Here is a 19,590-nt window from a genome sequence, read left to right on the forward strand (position 1 = left end):
TTCCCCCAGGGGGAACTACATTTTGTGTCCTCCCCAATACACACATATACACACAAGTGCCCCCCCCTTTCTAATTTTATTCTTGCTCACGACCCCGTGTGTAACATCCCACTGGTGGGACGTCCAGCCTCCGGGTGTTAATGGCGAGGGAAGGAATGCCCAGGCTGCGGAAGGAGCGTGTGAGTCTGGTTAAGGTAAAGGGATGCCCATCGGGAGAATACCCCCCGTGAGGCTGAAGCGGAGCCTGGGAGAGAAAGAGGACGCGGGTGGATCGACAATTCCGACAGCAAGACCGAGCTCCGAGAGCGCGATCCAGCTCCCGGGTTTTTCCTCAACTTGGTCCCATGGCTTCTGGGGTCTCCTTCCCCCGAGTCCCCAATCCTAAGAGTCACTGGGTCTCCGCCTTCCGGGGCGCCTCTCTGCGGGCAGCCCTTCCGCTTTCTCTTGAGGGCTGGGGAGGATAGAGTGTGGAGGGGTGTGTAAGAAAAGGCCCATTAGCCAAGGCGCTGCGCTGACCATCCTACCCGAGGTGGGGCATCACTCTACCCTGGAATCTGGGGACCACCAGCACCCAAGCTCCGGCCTCCGTACCGACACCCCTAGGCTGTCTTTTGACCCTGCCGGCACTCTTCCACCACCCCACCCGGGCTTCCCTCCAGCCTCTAGAAGCCAGGACCCCTTCCACCACCAGCAGAGGCTTCTCCCGTGTTCCCAGTGCTGTTTACCTAATCAGTGGAAGCCCCAGTCGAGGAGGATTCTAAAGGAAGGTAGCGGTTGCACAGCAAAGTCCTGGCAAAGAAGTAAACGTTTGCTCTGGAGCTTCATGATAGTTAACTGCGATGTCCGTGTCCTGATGTCTTATCTCTACTAGGAAGAGTCTCCCAGGGATAGCAGATCGTATCTGCTTTTGATGCCATTATTGTGTCGGAGAAGAACATTATATGATAAAATATTATCTAATATCCTAGAAGCCATTAAAGTGTCAAAGTTTAATGCCGAGCCTTTTAGCTCGAAGGCAGCTCAGTTCTTCCTCTGACACACAGCTTTGTTCTAGGACTCCCAGAAAACAAGGGGATCGTTTTCATTTTATATTTTGCAGAACAGCAGTCCTTCCTACTCTCTTCCTTCTCCCTCACACCAACCCCCACCCTGGGACTGAGCAAAGTTAAAGCAGGAATGTGTGCTTTCTTTTTATTTATCGCCTCGCTTCACTTCATTAATGGTGTAAAAATGCATTATTACAATACATTAGCATGTTAATAAGGGGACGGGAAGAGTCTTGGAATTTGCAAGCAGAGGAAGAAATAATTGAATTAACGTCAGAAACTCAAAGGGAAGGAATGTGGGAAAGAAACATCTCCATTGTAAAGACCCAAGAGTCATTACTTTGTCTAGATCTTTGGAAAATTTGAGGAGGGTGGAGCGGGAGCAACGTTTACGAGGCCGGTGAGGTACCACAGTTCTGGCCAGGTTTCATGAAGTTGGCTAGCACGAGTCATGAAGCTCCTCGAATGTGAAAAAGCTTCACTCTTATCAATCAACTCAAGGTTACATTTTACAGCAGTGGTGTGTGGAATGGGCTAAATGGACAGGCTGTAGAGTGTTAATTCCTATCACGGAAGTCAAAATTTTCCCTTTGGAAAACTTTAAAGCTCCTAATTTTCACAGTCTAAGCAAACATACCTGTGTGTGTGTGTGTGTGTGTGTGTGTGTGTGTGTGTGTGTGTGTGTGTATCCTGGAAGTGATTGCCTAAAAATTACACCTCTTTGTCACAAACCAAGATATAAATGTCATTAAAGGATTTTTTGGCTATGACATAATTAGTATGAGGAATGCAGAATAAAATATGTAAGGAGATATATCTGTTACTGCTAAAGAATCAATGCAGGTTTTGCTGAGAACTGAGAAGCGGGAAATTTTGGACCCTCTAAACCAGCTGCTATTTATCCTTACAGCATCATTGCACCTGTCACTGAAAAATCTTTCTGTGTGTGTGTGTGTGTGTGTGTGTGTGTGTGTCTGTCTGTCTGTCTGTCTTTCCCTCTGTGTCTCTGTCTCCCTGTCTCTGTCTCTCTCTCTCCCTCCCTATCCTCTCCCCTCCTCCCTCCTTCCTTTCTCCCTCCCCTCTCCCTCTCTTTGTTAGGGTCCTACAGAACTCATCTTAAGAAACTGAATGTCTTAAAACAGCCACTAGGGGGCCCTAAAGGCATCTCAAAGTGGAAGGCAGAGAAGGCTCTCATTCCTTTGGTTTCTGACCTTTTCTGAGCACCTATTGCAACTGGGATCTAAAGACACCTCAAGAATGAACAAACAAGGCCTTTGACTTAGAAGTCAAGAATTTGTTTCTACCTTTTCTGACATCCGAAGCCCTCACTCCTCCCCAAAGTGAGTTTTGCAACCATTGAGGGCAGTCTCTCAAATTCAACCCAATAATCTCTACCTTTCCAAACTAGGCTCACTCTCCTAATTGGGGCCTGTTTTTGGAGTGATTGAACATTCCTCAAGAGCTGGGTACTTAGGCAACTGAATCTTTGTAGAGCGAATATTTAACAACTTGTATACCAATGTATCCACTATCAGGAGTCAAGCCAGCCATAGGTTCACAATCCTTAGAGCAGAGGCCTGGTGTGTGTGTGTGTGTGTGTATGTGTCCATGTTGAGTGTCTTGCTCAGGGTTTTTCTATCTTACTTTTTCAGAGTCTCTCACGGAACCTGGAACTCACTGATTTAGCTAGACTGCCTAGAAAGCCACAGAGAGCCTCTTGTCTCTACCTCCTTCAACCTTAGGATCACAGAAGCACACTACCATGCCAGCTTCGCCAGCTTTTTGTGACAGTTCTAGGAATCCAAACTCAGTTCCTCATGTTTGCAGAGCAAGCAAGCACTTCACCACGGTGAGTCATCTCTCCAGCCCCATTTGGGGTCTGGGTGCCAGTGAGTTAGCGATAGTGGTGTGTTAGTACTGTAGGAAGGGAAAAGAAAACTGATAACTAAATACAGAGAAAATTATTCAGGTTGGAGCGGGCAGCAGGGAACACAACAGCGAAAGATTGCAATACCTTTAAAAATGTTGCATTTGTCAAAACCCAAATATCAGGTCTAATCTTGGTAGGGTACCATGCCTAGCACTAAAATGTTTAAGGTTTCAGAATCCTTAGGAGTCACATAATCTCTATCCCCCATCTACCACTAAGTAAGGTTAAGATGTTCTTTAGGAGAGTTGAGAATACCCCCATAGCTCAGGCCACAGAAGCTGAATTGTTCTCCAGCCAATGCTGTAAACAATATTCTATCTAGACATGCTTCAAGTGAAAATTGAATCACCAGGCATGAATCATTTCTCTGTCATTCTGGCCAATAATCAAAAAGCATTCCTGGGCAAAACAACATGTACAAATCAGGGAAACACAGGGATGAAGCTACTTGGTGAAGAATTAAAAAAAGTTATAAAAGCCACCAAATTAACACTAATGAAAGTGTTATTTGAACATAATTTAACTGAAAACAAAACAAGTCCAGAAGTGAGACATGAAAGAGAGAATGAGGATAAAGTCTTTCTGTGTGGGATGAAAAAAAAAAATTATGTTTCATCATCAAGTTCATTAAGCACGCTGGATACAGGTGATCCCAAAATAGCATTATTAACTTCTGGAAGACTTGCTGCCTCGAACCACAGAGTCCAATAATTAGAATGGATTTGGCTCTAGACAGAGGATGGTGTTGTCTAGGGGAGTGAGGAGATATTCACTCATTGGCTGTGGGAAGCTATCAGAGTCAAACCTTGTCAAGCAGATAGCTCTCTGGACATCTTATGATAAAACAGAGCAGGAACGGGAGATCCCTCTGTGAGCAAAAGAAGAATGTGTTGGTGGTAAAGAGATCAACAGGAAGGGCTAAGCAAGAGTCTCGCCTCAGATCCTGGCAAACAAGCTAGTGTGGCGTAAGAACCCAAGACAAAAAGGTGCTGTGTTCTAAAATAACAGGTGGAAATGTGAGTTAAAAGGGAGACGACAGGGTGGCCATATTTAAAAAACCTGCAGAGTTAGATTACTTGGGAATCCTGTCACAGGGAGAGGCTGATTGAGTAGATGATGTGGGTTGGAGCCTGGGCTTCTGCTTACTAAGCAGAGCTGTCCGTGGACCACACCTAGAGTGGGAGGAAGAACATATCTATTAACAGCACTGTCCTCCTTTTCCTATTTCACTCACTCAGTATGCCTCAAAAGGTGAACCCAGAGGCAAGGACTGCGAGGTAGGAAGCTAATTCGGGAGGTGACTCCAAAAAAACTCCAAAAAGCAGAATGGGGTGCTTTCAGTGTCCCTCAGCAGTCAAATACTTCATCTCAGACACTTGGTTATGATAGCCACAAGTGAACCAAGGCATGGGTGAGATGTTAGAAAATGAAACAGAGAAGAGGAAAAGACTAATAAGGGGGAAAATGAAGAAGTGCTCAGTCTCAGTCAGTCCCGAGAGGATGCTGAAAGAGATGGGACAGATTAGCACCGCGCAGAATGATCTACACCTGCTCTCTTTCACATTGTAATCACTAGTCCTCGTGACTATTGAATATTTGGAAAGAGGATGCTGTGATCTTTTAGACTGTTAATTAATTTAAATTAAAACAGCTACACAAGGCTTAATGGCTACTGCGCTGGACACAGCAGATATGGAACATAGCTCAGAATTACCCCACTAGTCCAAAAACCTAGAGCACTAATTTACCCAATCCATTCATGGGTTAAAGGTTGCCCCTGGAACTGACTCCTGCGGTTCCTCCTATACTCCTATAACCAGAGAATCACCAAAGCAGAGTTGTAGGTGCTTAAGGTGGGAACACTTCAGGGTGCATGAAAATTGCCCACCATGGCCAGAAGTGACAACCAAGCTGGGCCACAGGGAGTGAAAAAAGACAATGACAGCATTTGCCAAAAGAAGTGCTATGGATAAAGCTTAGTGGGTAGAGGGCCAGCCTGTGTGAAAGAGGCTCACAAACCTGACATCCAAGACACTCCAGAGCCGGAAGTTGGAAGAACAGGACTTGAAGCTCATGCCAGGCCTCAGCCACCTCCAGGTCCACCTGGGTTACATCAGACTCTGCCTCAAAATGACAAAAGCATTCGGGGGAAAAAATTGTGGCTTTATTTTGAAGATCCACTAACATGGGTTCAAGACTGAGGAGATAACCTAGGCTGGTTCAGTCAAGGTGAGGCTCATTCTTATCTGTAATGGGAAACTGCTTGGAGTGTTTCATCACCATCAAAATATTGCTCACATCCATTCCTTTTGTTTGTCTGATGCCTCATCTTAGTTCAAACCCTCATCTCTCACCTGGAATATAGTAAAACTCACTGTTCACAGCCCCCTTCTCCATCCCTCCCTTTTTAACTTCTTTATTTAATTTACTTATGTATTGGATGGGATTTCACTATGTAGCTCCAAGTGCCCTCAAGACCCAATCCTCCTGCTTTTACTTTCCAAGTGCTAGAGTTGCAAATATAGATGATGGTACCCGGCAGCCTTCTCTCATTTTTAAATCCTAGCCATATTGCTTTTGTAAACTGAGTCTATCTAATAAATTCTGCTTATAAATTTGTTCTAGTTTCTTCCAGAACATATTAGCAATTCTAGTGTAAATCCAGAAGTATTGATTGAGGCTAAGTCAAAAGGAAGAAACAAGGAACAGAGCAAAATAATGAAAGTAATGATAATCATGGAGCAGTAACGTGCTGGGCATGTCCAATCTGTGCTCTTGTGTGAGCTCATTTAACTTGTCCAAGCATCCTAGGGGGTGGTTACTGTTAGTGACACTTTGCTTTTTAGAACTGGTCCAGAAAGCAATCCAATAACCTGCTAGACATTCTGCAGTGAGTCAGGCTGGGCTATATTCTTCACTGCCACGCCTCAAAGTCTCGATACAGAGTCACACTAGTAGCTGGATAAGGATTCAAGACCAACCCTCACCTTCTTGTGTTTGTGTGTCTAATAATAAGATTAATATCATTCACTGATTCATATACTTCTGAGGTTCTCAGGTAGCCCAATCTGGCCTTGAACTCATGTAGCCAAGGATAACCTTAAATTTAAGGATAACCTTAAATTTCTCATCTTCTCACATCCACCTTCCCCATGGGAAGTTTATTCAGTGCTGGAGATAAAGCCTGGGGCCTTGTGCATGCTGTGCATACACTTCCCAAGTGAGAAGGATCCTCAGCTCCATTTCTTCATTTAACCTCTACTCTTCAAGGAGTGCCTTTTGAGAGGTCTCCCCTTACTTCTTTTTCATGTCACTGACCCAAGTTTCCATATGCTCACTCCTACCCCTGACTGCTTCATTGTACATACCCACTTTTCTGTTTTCAGTTCAGTTTCTTTTCTCCCAGTCCTTATTTATACCATCTGCTCCCTCTAAATCTCATTTTCTTTGTCTTGACATTGTGGCCTTTTAGTTCTAGTTTATTGATGTCAAGCAGAATGTAAAATATTACTTTATTTCCTAGAGTAAATCGCTTAGAGGGAATTCCTCTTTCCTTGAATATTTAAAATATTTTTTTTCTTTCTCTTATTCTACGGTGGTTTCTCCTAGCTTTGTATGATTATTCTTTCGTTCCCATCTATCCTCAGATAAGAACAGACTATTACATCTAAGGTTTACCAGTTTTTTATGTTGATGGCTTTCCCTTAGGCCAGTTCTCAAAAGTGGCAATTTTGGAAGCTTTTCAGATCGACAGCTGGCCAGAAGGTTGATATGCACAAATAGCTCCTGGCCCAAAGTTCCCTGCCTAGCAAGCTTGCTCGCTGTGTGGCTTTCTGAATTAAGAGTAAAATTTCTCTTTCCTTATCACCTGGGTCTCTGATATTTAGAACTCATAAGGTGTGTGAAATTATAGCTCCTGCTTCCTCCTTTTGTTGTGTTTTTCTCTTCTGCTTTGCTGCTGATCCGTACACCATACAGGTTCTGCTAGTCAAGATCTCAAGTTTCTCAAACTGGCCCATAAGAGAGGCCTCGTGGCTCTGAGCTTCCTCTTCCCCAGGAGCAGCTGTGCTTTTGGTAGAAATAAAAACTCAACGCCAAGTCCACCTGGCAGGGCACTGTTGTAGCTTCTTCTCTTCATGAGATCACATGGGTGCTTCAGCAGGAAATAGTGAAAGACTGCATGTGACTGGCACAAAGCTCTTTCATGTACCTGAGCCTACTTCTCTCTTGTACTATGGCTCTGGGGTGTCTACTAAGCAATTGACTAAAGGTCTAATGCTCAGTCTAGTAGTTTTAACAAAAATCCTTACATCTCCCCAACACAAACAGGCTGGGGTTGGGTGGGGTATGGGAATCAAATTTTGTTTCATCTCTTGGAGGCAATTGTGCACTTCAACACAGCTCAGGGGTACAGATGTGGATTCGGGATGCCACCAGAGCCAGCAGATAACCCAACCAAATGGTTGCTTCAGATTCATACTCCCAGTAAGACTAATGTGGCAATGCAAATCAGCCTTTCCTCTGACATACTGCATAGTTAAGTCCATGCTGGAAACTTGTGGAAAATGTCTCTTCTGGAGAAACTGAAGCATAGTGTAACGTGCGTCATTCTCTTCGTGTCAAGCCTCCTCTTCCAGCTTTGTGCCAACAGTGAACCGTGTACATGTGTTCTCTCTCAGAAAAGGCCTCATCAAGTGGGAAAGATAGCATGAAGCAAGCAATAGCGAACAGATCCCTGATTACTGGTTATAAATGCTACGAAAGAAACAAAGAGGGTGTGAAAGAAAAGAAAAAAAGAGTGGAGTCCAGAATCATCTTTGTGAAGAAGAGTCATTTAGGCTGAGTATAATGTAGAAGTTATTCAAGCAATTTGTGAAGACAAAGAACATTCCAGCTGGAGGGAACAGCATGTGCAAAGCAATGAGGCAGGGGAACTTAGCATGACTGAGGCACTAAATGAAGGCCAGTGTATCTGGAGCTTATTGAGTAGGAGAGAGAGTCTTGAAGAGAAGAATGGGACATGAACAGCTGTTTGGGGATATTTAGGGAAATCAACAAGAGATGAACAAATGGATTGCCAAGTAGCAGTGTGGTCCCATTGATCTTAGCACAAATTAATGCTGATCCGAGGTAGTACAGTTCTGGGACTTTCTCCAGCAACCTTCTAACATTCTGCTTGTGTTCAATTTTTGCCTCTGTTGGGTAGATTCAAGAAACCCAGCTTAACCTTTTGTGATGGACCAGATGGGTCCCTCAACTCTGTCCTTCTCTAATGCTGGGTGAGAGGGCAGCTTAATCTCCCAAATAGGCTGACCTTGAACTACAATCTGAGATTCTCTACATTACAAAGGGGAATGATGCGAAAATTGCCCTTCTCTGATTTTAAATTGAGTTGGTATATGTTGTTCTCCCTCCGTCCCCCTCCCAGTGGGGGATAGAATGGCTTTTCAATAAGTGTGAACTTGTTGCAACCATTTCCAATCAACTAAGCTTTCTCTTGGGGAACTTGAGGCCCATCCAAGCTTTTATTAAGAGCAATGGTTCTGAACCTTCCTGATGCTGCAACCTTTTAATACAGTTCCTTTATTCTTTGGTGACCCCAACCGTAAAATTATTTTGTTGCTACTTCAGAACTGTAATTTTGCTACTGTTGTGAATTGTAATATAAATATCTGCTATGCAGGATATTGCCTATGTAGCCCATAGGCTGAGAACCTCTGATTTAAGGTAAAATCAATAGTCCAATTTCAAAACCAATTGCCCTTCTTTTATTTAAAACAACAACAAGCAAACAACAACAACAACAAAAACCTTCTCATGTGATGTTCTCATTCTGGAAGTCATGAACTGCAGAATGGCTAGGATCCACATAGGACACCTTTAATCCTACCTGTGAAGAGATGGGAGAGTCCTTGGATTCACCTAACCTATCTCTGTTAAAATTGAAAATAATTTCCCATGTTTTAGACCTTGGTAGAAAACAGACAATTCTAGCCATAACCTCCCCACAAAGGCAATGTTCATATCACACACACACACACACACACACACACACACACACACAAAGACATACACGTGTACACACATACACACAGGCACACACAAAGAAAAAAATTAAGTTACACTGCTCAGACTTCCCTTTGCCAGTCTAATTTAGACCTCCCCAAATCTTTCTCTTGTTAGGTCACATATTTAAGTCCTGTATACTTAAAAGAATTTCAAGGGTAAGTCCTATTGTTTACCAGGGTAAAAGCTTTCTAAAAAAATACTAAAAGCCTCAAGGACAGTAATACCTTGCAACTTTCTGGCACTTCATTTTCTTCTGCAGTGCTTTTTTTGCACATACATTATCTCATTTTGTTCATTTAATGACTCTGAATTAAGGATGATGGATATTATCTTTTCTTGGGGAACAAATATAAAATTTGGGCAGCATTTACTTCAGTAAAGGCTTGGGATCCTGTTGGAGCATCTTGAATCCTCACCCACATGGCTAAATCTCACTTAAGAGTGCTGAACTAGCTTGATCTTTATCCAATGTTTGGCCTTTTATCAAAGGTCACCCAAAGATAATAATAACCACTACCTGTTCTTGAGAATTTAATAAATTCAGACACTGTGCTTCCCTCCTGCTTTCTATGTACTTTATCTTTCAACTCTTAAAGGAGATGGTTTGATTATTGTGCTGGCTGTTCAGATGAATTTGCCTAGACCCCATAAGCTCCAGTGCTAGAGATTTCATACCCTGTGCTCTCAGATCCAATGCTATGCTGCCTGGCATTGTACAATTCTTGGTGGGGACATTATCTAGTGCCTTGTGAAATGTTTTTGTACCATGTATGGCTTTGAAAAGTCTGACAAAGTGATTTTTTGGAGGAAAGAGTTTGTTGTTAATATTAGATCACTTGTGTGTGTTGTGTCCCCCACCTCTTTCAGTTAATGATGTTATGGTACAAAAAATGGGAATAAGGAAATCTGGCTTGAAGTGATGTCTAGCCATCAGCCCCAAAGGGGATTAATCAGTTTTACCACATGCTTGCTCAGGCATCTCCACACACCTTGTTCTGCCTCTTTGCTTCTTGACTTATGGCCTTTAACATGAAGATAGTGACAGCAACTATAGTGATGGAGTGCTGGAGTGAAAGAACTATTGCAGTATTGTCTTATCTATTTATTTCTGTTTCTTAAGTGCCTATTGGGGAAGGGAGTCATTAGTATGAGTATCTTTTTCTTCTTTTCCTCCTCTTCCTCCTCTTTTTCCTCTTCCCCCTCTTTCTCCTTCTTCTCCTCGATACAGGGTTTCTCAGCTATAGCCCTGGCTGTACTGGACTCCTTCTGCAGACTAGGCTGGCCTTGAACTCACAGAGATCCACCTGCCTCTGTCTCCTGAGTGCTGGGAATAAAGGTGTGCACCATCATGTCTTGCCTAATATTATGATCTTAGTGTTAGACAGAATTCCATCCTCTAATACGGAAAACAAAGCAAGACAGACATGACTAGCCCAAGGGTCATGATTGTGATCGTAAAAAATTGACTGTAGATCACTAAGCAGAAGAGGACTAATTTATAGAGTCAATGGGAAGGCTGAAGAAATAGACTCAAGAGATTAGGAGCCATGGGCAAATACCTGCAATGAGGAAGCTGATGTGGCCCTAGGTTGATTAGCACTAGGTTAAAGACTTAGAGCACCCTCAGGAGTTTAATTTTATGCTATGTGAGGAGTTTTATGCTATGTGAGGAGCACAGATTTGCCTCTAGGTATGTGCAAAGTGGATAGTCCACACAGGCTTCCCAGTGTGATACCCTATGATGACTAAAGCAGATGTCACATGTCCATACCAAGGCTACAAAGGAACAGGGAGAAGAGATGTTTCCAGACATCTAGTTTAGAAAGTTGAGCCTATTGAAAGGGAGAGGGGATTACTTAGTTATTTCAAGGTGTTCTAAAGGTCATAGAAAGCCAGAAATACATGGATAATGTACAAATATCTATTGCAGGGCAAATGTTCACTCTTTGATCATATGGCTGAGGCCAAGCTAATTCAAGGTCACAATCAAAGATTGTGATATGATGGAGAATAAAGAAGACATAAAGCAGTGGCCATGGCATGGTTAAGACTCTAGCGTGGCAGTTACTTTCCATGCAATCCAATACAGCCTCTGTCAGAGACAAGTCATGAATGTCTTGGCTCCTAGGTTTGATTAATTTGTACATTGGTTTAAACCCGATTCTCTACATTTTCTATGTTGTCTATGAGCTATGCAATAGCCTACCAATCAGTAATAAGAATCGGCCATACGTGGTGGCTCACTCCTTAAATTACAGTATGGGAAGCTGTAGCAGGTGGATCTCTGTGAGTCTGAGGCACGACTGGTCTACACAGCAAGTTCCAGGCCAGCCAGGGCTATGTAGTAAGACCCTATGTTTAATAATAATAATAATAATAATAATAATAATAGTAACACCACTTTTTAGTTCTGAAATACTCACTAGTAAACTGGTTGCAGATGATAGTCAGCCATGGGGAAATAATGTATCATTGTTTCTGGACTAACTGGAGCTGTGGGTATCTGGCAGAGCAAGGTAACACACGGTAACAGTGGACATACATTTAATTACATCAATGCATTTGATGACCTCAAAGGTATAGTCAATGTTGTGATATGTCAGTCTGAAAGGACTAACTGCAATAGTGTGTGATATTTCACTCAAATAAGAAATTCAACAGAGTAAAAATTTTCTTTGTCTATTTTAATTCCACCATGTAGAATAAAAGACACACTAAACCCTTCAGTGTTATCAAAGAAAATTCACAAGTGTTTGTACCCTTTGTAAAAAGTGAGATCTTCATTCTCTGTATTGTATTCAGTCAGAAAGTAATTAAAGTAGCAAACATAATTGGAAGCATCTCAAAGGTGAAGGGTGACTTTATCAGGCCACTGAAACTACCTTAGGTCTGAGTCTTTTACAAGGGCCCCTTTGTTCAGAGAAAAACAATCACATGTCTGCTATTATCACATAAACCATCTCTGCCATCTTAAAATTGAAGAGTGACTATTTATCTCCTGATTTTCTTCAGTTCTCTTTCTTTGGAGGTAAGAAGGTCTTGCTGTTTCATTCCAGAGTAATGAGATCATATTGGTTCACAGCAAAAAAAAAAAAAAAAAAAAAAAAAAAGAGGAGACAATGGGCTGAAGAGCTTAAATCCTACTCTATGGGGATGAGAATGACAAAAAGAAAAATGAATGTAGGAACATACCACACTGCATCTAAAGAGCATGATTAATTCATAGACAACGGGTCATGATGTAAAACACTAAAATAACACCCTCACATCACTAATATCTCAAGCTGAAAACCCAGAAACCAGGGACTTTGGCTCAGTGCAACAAAATAATCTATGACCTATTGAAACTGAAAACCAAATATTAAATTCAATTCACAATATCACAATATTGGTTCAATTCACAATATCCTGAGCATAGAAGAAGAGATGGTGATTCAGTAAACAGAGATGTGAAGAGTAGGGATGGGTCTGAATGATAAGATTTAGAGCACTTGGAAGTTCCAGGCATCAGGGAGAATTTGGTCAAGCCCTCAGGTTTAATGAAGCCATTTGTTGATCTTGAAGGCAACTCCCTTGCCAAAGGCATTATCTTTGAAGAAGCAGCTAGTTCTATGCCATCAGTCCATTCCTATAAACAGACTCTTATCTTATTAGAACCTGCACTGGAGTTTAGTTACTACTAAGGTTGTGGAAAGAGGTTGGTCACAAGATAATTTTGAGTCTGAATATGCTGGCTCCCCAAACTTCACAGAGTTCTAATGACTCACTGATAAAAATGCACACTCTTGGAGACAGACACATTCTCACAAGAACTGGCCTGAAACAACTTGAAAGCACAGGATAAACTGCCTCTACACTTTACTCGAACTCCAAAAAGACTTAATCTTTCTACTTTGACCCCTTCTCCCACCCCCATCATTTCTCATGCATGACTTCATGGGCTCTTCCAGTGACAGGAATAAACCACTTGTGTTTGGCATACTTCACTGTGCAGGAACCAAGACAGGACCTGGGTAGCTCTTACAACTGGTTCTGAGAGATATTGCAAGAGACAGCCCTACTATGGACAATATTTTGAGTAGAACATTTGATAGCCCAGTCTTGGTGGTAAAAGAAATAAAGGTGGGAAAAAGAAGATGGCTTACATAGTAAATGAGCCTGCTGCCAAGTCTGATGACCTGAGTTGAAGAGAATCAATTCCCGAGTTGTGGCACACTTGTGTGTGTATGAACATATACTCATGCACACACAATTTTTTAAAATGTTTGAAAAACACAAAAGAAATTATTGGAAGGATTTATATTCATGGGGACAGATTTTAACAGATTTTTCAACTTTTAATATTTTTACTTGCGTGTGTCGTGTGTGTGCACATACCTGCAGAGTACAGGAGAGGGTAGTGGCTCACCTGTAGCTGAAGTTACAGCAGGTTGTAAGCTTCATGATGTGACTTCTGCGAACCAAACTTGGATCCTCTCTGGGTGCAGCTAGTGTTCTTGAAACTGCTGCTGAACCATCTCCCGGCCTCACATTTTTCTTAAACACGACGTAACTGGATACCCCAAAGCACAGACATCATAGACCATTTATTTCATTAGTTATTTAGTCTGTGCATCAACTCACCATCTTTCCTGGAGTGGCACAATTCTCTATTGTTAAAGGCCTGGGTGAGACATAGTCACAATAATGAAACTGGGAAAGGGCAGATGTTTTCTTTCTCTAGAAGCTGAGAGATGGCTGTTTCATCAAGGTGGACCAGGTAAAAGTTTCAGAGTCCAAGGGAGGCAGAAGCAATTGTACTGCTGATCAGATCAGCAGGGATGTATGTGCTGGCCTGTGTTCTCAGCTCCCCAGAACCCCATGCTTCCTGACAGTTTTTAGTGTGGAGTATACCACCATTTCCTTGCCAACATGTCCTGTTGTAACCAGCATAGCCAGAAATGGCTTCTGATATTAGTAGGTTCAACTCTTCTCAATGGAAGTGTTCATTGCCTAGTACTTGCTACATAACATATGAATAGCAAATGGTACTGAATAACGGTTCTTACGGTTGATCAATCTAAGCCCCTTTCTACCAAATATAGTAATTTTCAATCTGTTCCGAAATGATCCCTCCAACTACCTAATCATTCTAGATGTCCCGCTGAAGATGTTCTCCTGCCGTTCTGTTTGTCATGCTAACAAAATTTGAGGTTTGAGAACCAACCAGAAACAGCTACAAATGCCTGCCCTTGACTTAATATCCAGAAATTTGACTTAAAATTCTAAAAGTTCTTTTTGATTAAGACCTTAAAGAGTGATAATATTTTTTCATATAAAAGATCATTTTGTTTTGTTTTTGTCTTTATGTACCTCTGACCTCAAACTTTCAATCTTCCTGCCTCAAACTCCTAAATTTCAGGATTACAGATATGACCCACCATGCCTGGCTAATAATTTGTTTAGTCTTGTTTTAGAATGACATTTTATTTTATTTGTTGAGGATATGCTTAGTTAATTAACTGATTGAGGAAAACTAACTAAAGGACTGTTTAGATCATAATATACGAAGACTCCCATGTGGAGTCACTTGGGAAGAGATGATCTACTTGACTAGATTTAAAGCTACCAAGGAAACTAGTAAGCCGCATTTTCAGAGAGATGAGACTACGATTGCTCGGACCTCCTTCATGGTTCACTCCACTGATGGAGCCAATGGTGAAGAGACAGACCCTTTGGAGATGGTGAAATTGTGGAAGGTGTGGAAAAGATAAGTGGGTATGTAAAAAGGGAGTATCTTGTCATGGCTTTCTTTTCTTGTCATCTCTCAGCTTGTGGCTGCTACAAGTTCAACACTCATTCTCTGCTATACTATTCCCACTACAATGAGCTAAAACCTCTGAAACAAGGCAGAACAAATTGCTCCTCCCTTGGGTATTTTTGGTCAGGCATTTCACCACAGTGTCAAAGGGCAGCTGACACAATAGTGTATAATGCAGCCAAAAAGAAAATAATTAAGTTCTTTGATTTACGGCTGCATGATGGAACTGGAGGACATTAGGTAATGAAAGCTTGGAAGACAACACATGCTTTCACTCATTTGTGAGTGTTAATTGTCAATCATGTAGAAAGATGAAGTAGTAAAATGACTATTAGGGCCTAAGAAGCCTGTTGGAGGGGAGTAGGAACAGAAGGAGGTTGGATAATGGGTACCAAAATAGTGTTAGGTAGAAGAAATACATCCCTCTGTCTGCAACTCAATGGGGTGATTCAAGTTTATAGTAATTTTTTAATACATTTTATAAAGATCTAGAGGAGGGGGTACTCAATGACTCCAAACACAAAGCAAAGATAAATGTTTAAGGAAATAAAATGCTAATTACCCTGCTGTGATCATCACACATTGTATATTGGTTTGGATCCTCATACTGAATCTCATAAATATATACAATTATTATGTGTCAATTAAAGGGGAAGAAAAGAAAGAAATGCATAAGTAAAAGCAAGAGATAAATGATGTTTCTGCTGAGCCAGCTACCTAATACAAAAGCTTCTCTTTTTTTTCTCCCACCCCTAAAAAAGCTACAGTCTAGTTGCAAAAGATATGCTGTAATTGCTAAGCACAAAGTCTCACCAGGAAAGATTTCTCTCTTGGGTTTTAAAGGGCAAGATGCAGATTTTTAGCTGTGACTTTGTACTGCTAAAATTCTTTCTTCTAGACTTTTTTGCACCTTATGAATGTCTTAACTATTTCTCCCCTCTTCTTTTTCACTTAACTGCTTCCTAGCCTATTTTTAGGGGCTCTCATTGTCATTTCATTTATTGGTGGCTTATTTTCAAATGTTTTCAATCTAACCTTAAAAATTTGCATTGCAATTAACTCTTTTGGCAAGGGGATCTTAAGAGGAATTAGTAGAGTCCATGGTAGATAAAAAGATTTTAGTCAGTTTCCATAAATGTGCCCAACAGGAAATAACCTGCAGTAGCATTTCCTTATTACTCATAGCCCAGAAGATCAGGTCTTTGTGATTATCCCTTCGTTGAAAGAGATCCAGGAGCCAGATTGTTCTCTCTTCCCTAAAGCAAAACAATCTATCTGCAAACTGCTCACGTGCTAGTGGTGCAGTAATTCCACCATAGCCTTCTGCTCCAGAGTTTATCCTGATTCGTCTAGATCTACCCTTAAGATACACTCCCCTTACTCGAAAATTGGTTTAGAAATGCTTAACACTTCTGTCCAGCAAGATCGGAGAAGTACCCTAAGGTTTGAGAGACGAGCTTCATTGCTGAAAAAAAAAAGACATGGTGAAGAGTTTCTCCTTCCTGTCTTTGGACAATGTGTTGTCTGTGTACATACAGCTTGAAATGCTTGAAATGACAGCAGCCATCCTGGTGATTTCACCAAGGACAAAATCCCACAAAGCTACCACTGAGTGATGGTCAAGAATTAAAAGGTTGGGATCCTGAAACCTGAATTAATCAGCTCTGAATTCAACGTTGAAGTGGAAGTTTCTGGTTTCTTTGAAGTCTCACATGAATGTGTGTGTTTTTTTTTTTTTTTTTTTTTTTTTTTTTTTTGTTTGTTTGTTTTGTTTTGTTTTGGTCCCAAGTATGGGATGTGGTAGGGTTTTTCCGCTTCAAAAGACAGACTTGTGATCTTTGTTAGCTAAAACCAGACCCCTGAGAGGGCACATAATGTTTTGCTGGAAGCCATCTTGTGAAAGGGGCACGTTTTTTTGCCAGCTGAAAAACATCTCCTGTGTTCTGTGAGAAGAGGTAAAGCCCACAGACAGTGAAACAATACTTTGCAACAGTTCATATCACTTCGCTGTTCTTTGTTTTTCTACACTTCACTTCTCAAAGAGAAACTCTCCAGAGACCTCATGACACTCCTGCTGAGTCTTGCCATTTTCGCTGACTCGTGGCTATTCAGCAGTCTTGCTGCTTCCGCTCAATGTTCATTCCTGTTGTTGTTTGGTGTTTGCTTTTGACTGGACTGTGGGTATCTGGACAACGAGGAATGGAATCGCCCAAGGAACTCTATCTAAAAAAGTCTACAACCCCCTTTTTCTAATAACCTTCTTTCTCCCCTACCTCTGGTCAGTGGATTATAAGGGAGGTAAATATGTTTAAGAACCCTAAATAAAGTAGGTTTTTGAAAAATCTAAGCCTACGTACCTTACGTCAGGATGCCTTCAAGTAGAAATTTGATTTTGTGTGTGTGTGTGTGTGTGTGTGTGTGTGTGTGTGTGCGTGTGCACACGTGCTTGTGAGTATGCATTAGAGAATGTAGGTGTACTCAGAGGCCAGAGAGGACACTGAGTCCTGGAGTTGTAGTAACAGGTATTTTGTGAGCTGTCTGATGTGGGTGCTGGAAAGCAAACTCGGGTCCTCTACAAGGTTGGTAACACATCTCTCCAACCATAATGTGTTTTGAACTTTCAGATTTTCAGATTGGGTGTATGTCTTAGTTATTTTTCTCATTCCTGTTGCTCTGAAAAATTATGTGACAACAGTGACTTAAGAAAAGAAGGGGTTATTTTGTTTCACAGTCCTTATGGCTGGGAAGATATAGCTATAGGAGAATGAGGCAGTTGATCACATGGCATCCACAGCGAGAAAGAAACAAGTGGTAAGTGCTGGTCCTCAGCTTGCTTTCATCCTTTTTATTCAGCACGCAACCCCAGTAAGAATGGTGCTGTTCACATTCAGAATGGGTCTTCCTACCCTAATTAATACAATCTAGGAAACTCCTTTGTAGATAAGCCCAGGGGCTTTTCTGGAAGGTGATTCTAGATCCTGTCAAGGTGATAGCCAACACTACCTGTCACAACATGTGTCCTGGGAGACATTTGCACATGCTTTTCTGTTACCCTAGTAATGGAACTGCCATGCTCAACTTCCTGATTTTTAAAACTCACCTGTGTATACAATGTTTCACTTCGGTAATTCTCTGTGGCAGATCATCTAGCTAACACACAAGAATCATCAACAACCCATCGCCAAGTTTCTAACTGGAGGTGTGGGAAAATTAAGTCCCAGAAATAAAAGCAACAAAAAGGTAAGAATGTTTACAATGATCAAACTACTCCAAATGATAGGTTTTATAAATAGTATTTATATTTTCCCAATATCACACAATTTAAAAATATGTCAGTCTCATGGGACTGTGACACAGGTTCAGGGGGTAAAAGACTTGCTACCAAAGAATGAAGACCCCATTCAGATCCTCAGATCCCGTGTGATGTTAAATGTAGTAGCACATTTCAGTAATCCCAGCTCTCATATGGTAAAATGGAAGAGACTCTCGGGACCTCATGACCCAGGAGCCTGGTGTAAGTATCAACAATCAAGAAGAGACTGTCTCAAACCAAGTGGAAGGTCAGCACAGACACCTGAGGTTGTCTTCTGGCCTCTGCTTGTCTGAAGTGGCACGTCCTCACTCATGTTCACTCATGTATAGAAACGTTGAATATGCCAGTTCTTGGGTTGTGCATTAACTATTTCAAACAAAAAGCCTTCTATAAGCCCAGCCCTTTTCTGAACTTATATTCAACTTGCAGGACTGTAACAAAGGATTGGCAGTATTAGAGGACAAACATGTGGACAGAGAAGAGAAATTCTTTAGTCAGACTTGCCAAGAGAGCCATTATTCTGTGCCAATAGCACAAAATACCAGTGGAATTTAAACTGGGAAAAAAAATCTTCTTCAAACCCTTTAATTGGTTAATATGAGCACTATCTGTTCACAATATCTGAGGAGGAAGACTTGACCTATATACACCACTTCACCTCTTGGACAGAAAATCCAGCACTTCACAGAGGGAGCAATTCAGTTGTGTTGCCTTTCCTGAGAAGTTTAGCAACACTCATGGACCCTTGTTATCGCCAATTCGTCTCCTGCCAGTTGCTCTTCAACACACTTGAGTAAATCTTCTGATGCCATTGCTTCCTGGAAAACAGCTCTTGCTAAGGTCAACAATAACCTCCATCTTGCTGGATGCACTCTCATTTTACAGAACCTCTCAGTGGCAAGAGCATTGCCTAATTTATCTTGGTGTCCTACCTAGTTCCTTGGACATAAATACTCAAAAATATTTGTGACTGAATGACCGAGTAAATGTAGTCTGTATTACATGGTGTCTTCAGGACAGGATCAGGTGCAAAATTCAGAGGCCTGATTTCTTACTACTAAAATATAATTTGGTAGAGTTTTTCACAGTCAGACTAAATAAGACAACAGAGCTGCTTTTGCTTTAAACACCAGTGATAAAACCAAGCCTACCTAAGAATTGCCTGCTTTAAAACAGGCTTTTCAACCCATTCCCTTGTCCAACATCAGATACACAGCGCAACATTTTCACTAACATTTTCTATAGCCCTCAGCTTTTCTTGGTTTCTTTACCTTCCTTCATTACTCCCAACGTGTTCTGAAAGAGTAACCGAGACATGCATTCTTGACAAGGGGAAGTGGGGAAAATAAAATCTGTTTTTCAAAGCTCGTTTATCTATTATGTCAATTGCCAGCTAATTATTGCACCATAACAAGTAGCCAAAGTCATGCGT

The 19,590-nt window shown here is 41.5% G+C and overlaps 1 long non-coding RNA gene across 1 annotated transcript in view; it reads left to right on the forward strand.

Annotated features, from left to right (window-relative positions):
* Nucleotides 1–379: 379 nt before the first annotated feature.
* Nucleotides 380–19,590, forward strand: part of LOC132657098 (uncharacterized) — a 130,662-nt gene continuing 111,451 nt past the window's right edge. Inside the window, exons 1-2 of the long non-coding RNA XR_009594925.1 lie at nucleotides 380–529; nucleotides 2,699–2,895. This is a non-coding gene — a long non-coding RNA (uncharacterized LOC132657098). The remainder of the gene's footprint in view (nucleotides 530–2,698; nucleotides 2,896–19,590) is intronic.

Source organism: Meriones unguiculatus, chromosome 10 (genome assembly GCF_030254825.1).
Source record: "Meriones unguiculatus strain TT.TT164.6M chromosome 10, Bangor_MerUng_6.1, whole genome shotgun sequence".
In the NCBI taxonomy this organism is placed as follows: domain Eukaryota; kingdom Metazoa; phylum Chordata; class Mammalia; order Rodentia; family Muridae; genus Meriones; species Meriones unguiculatus.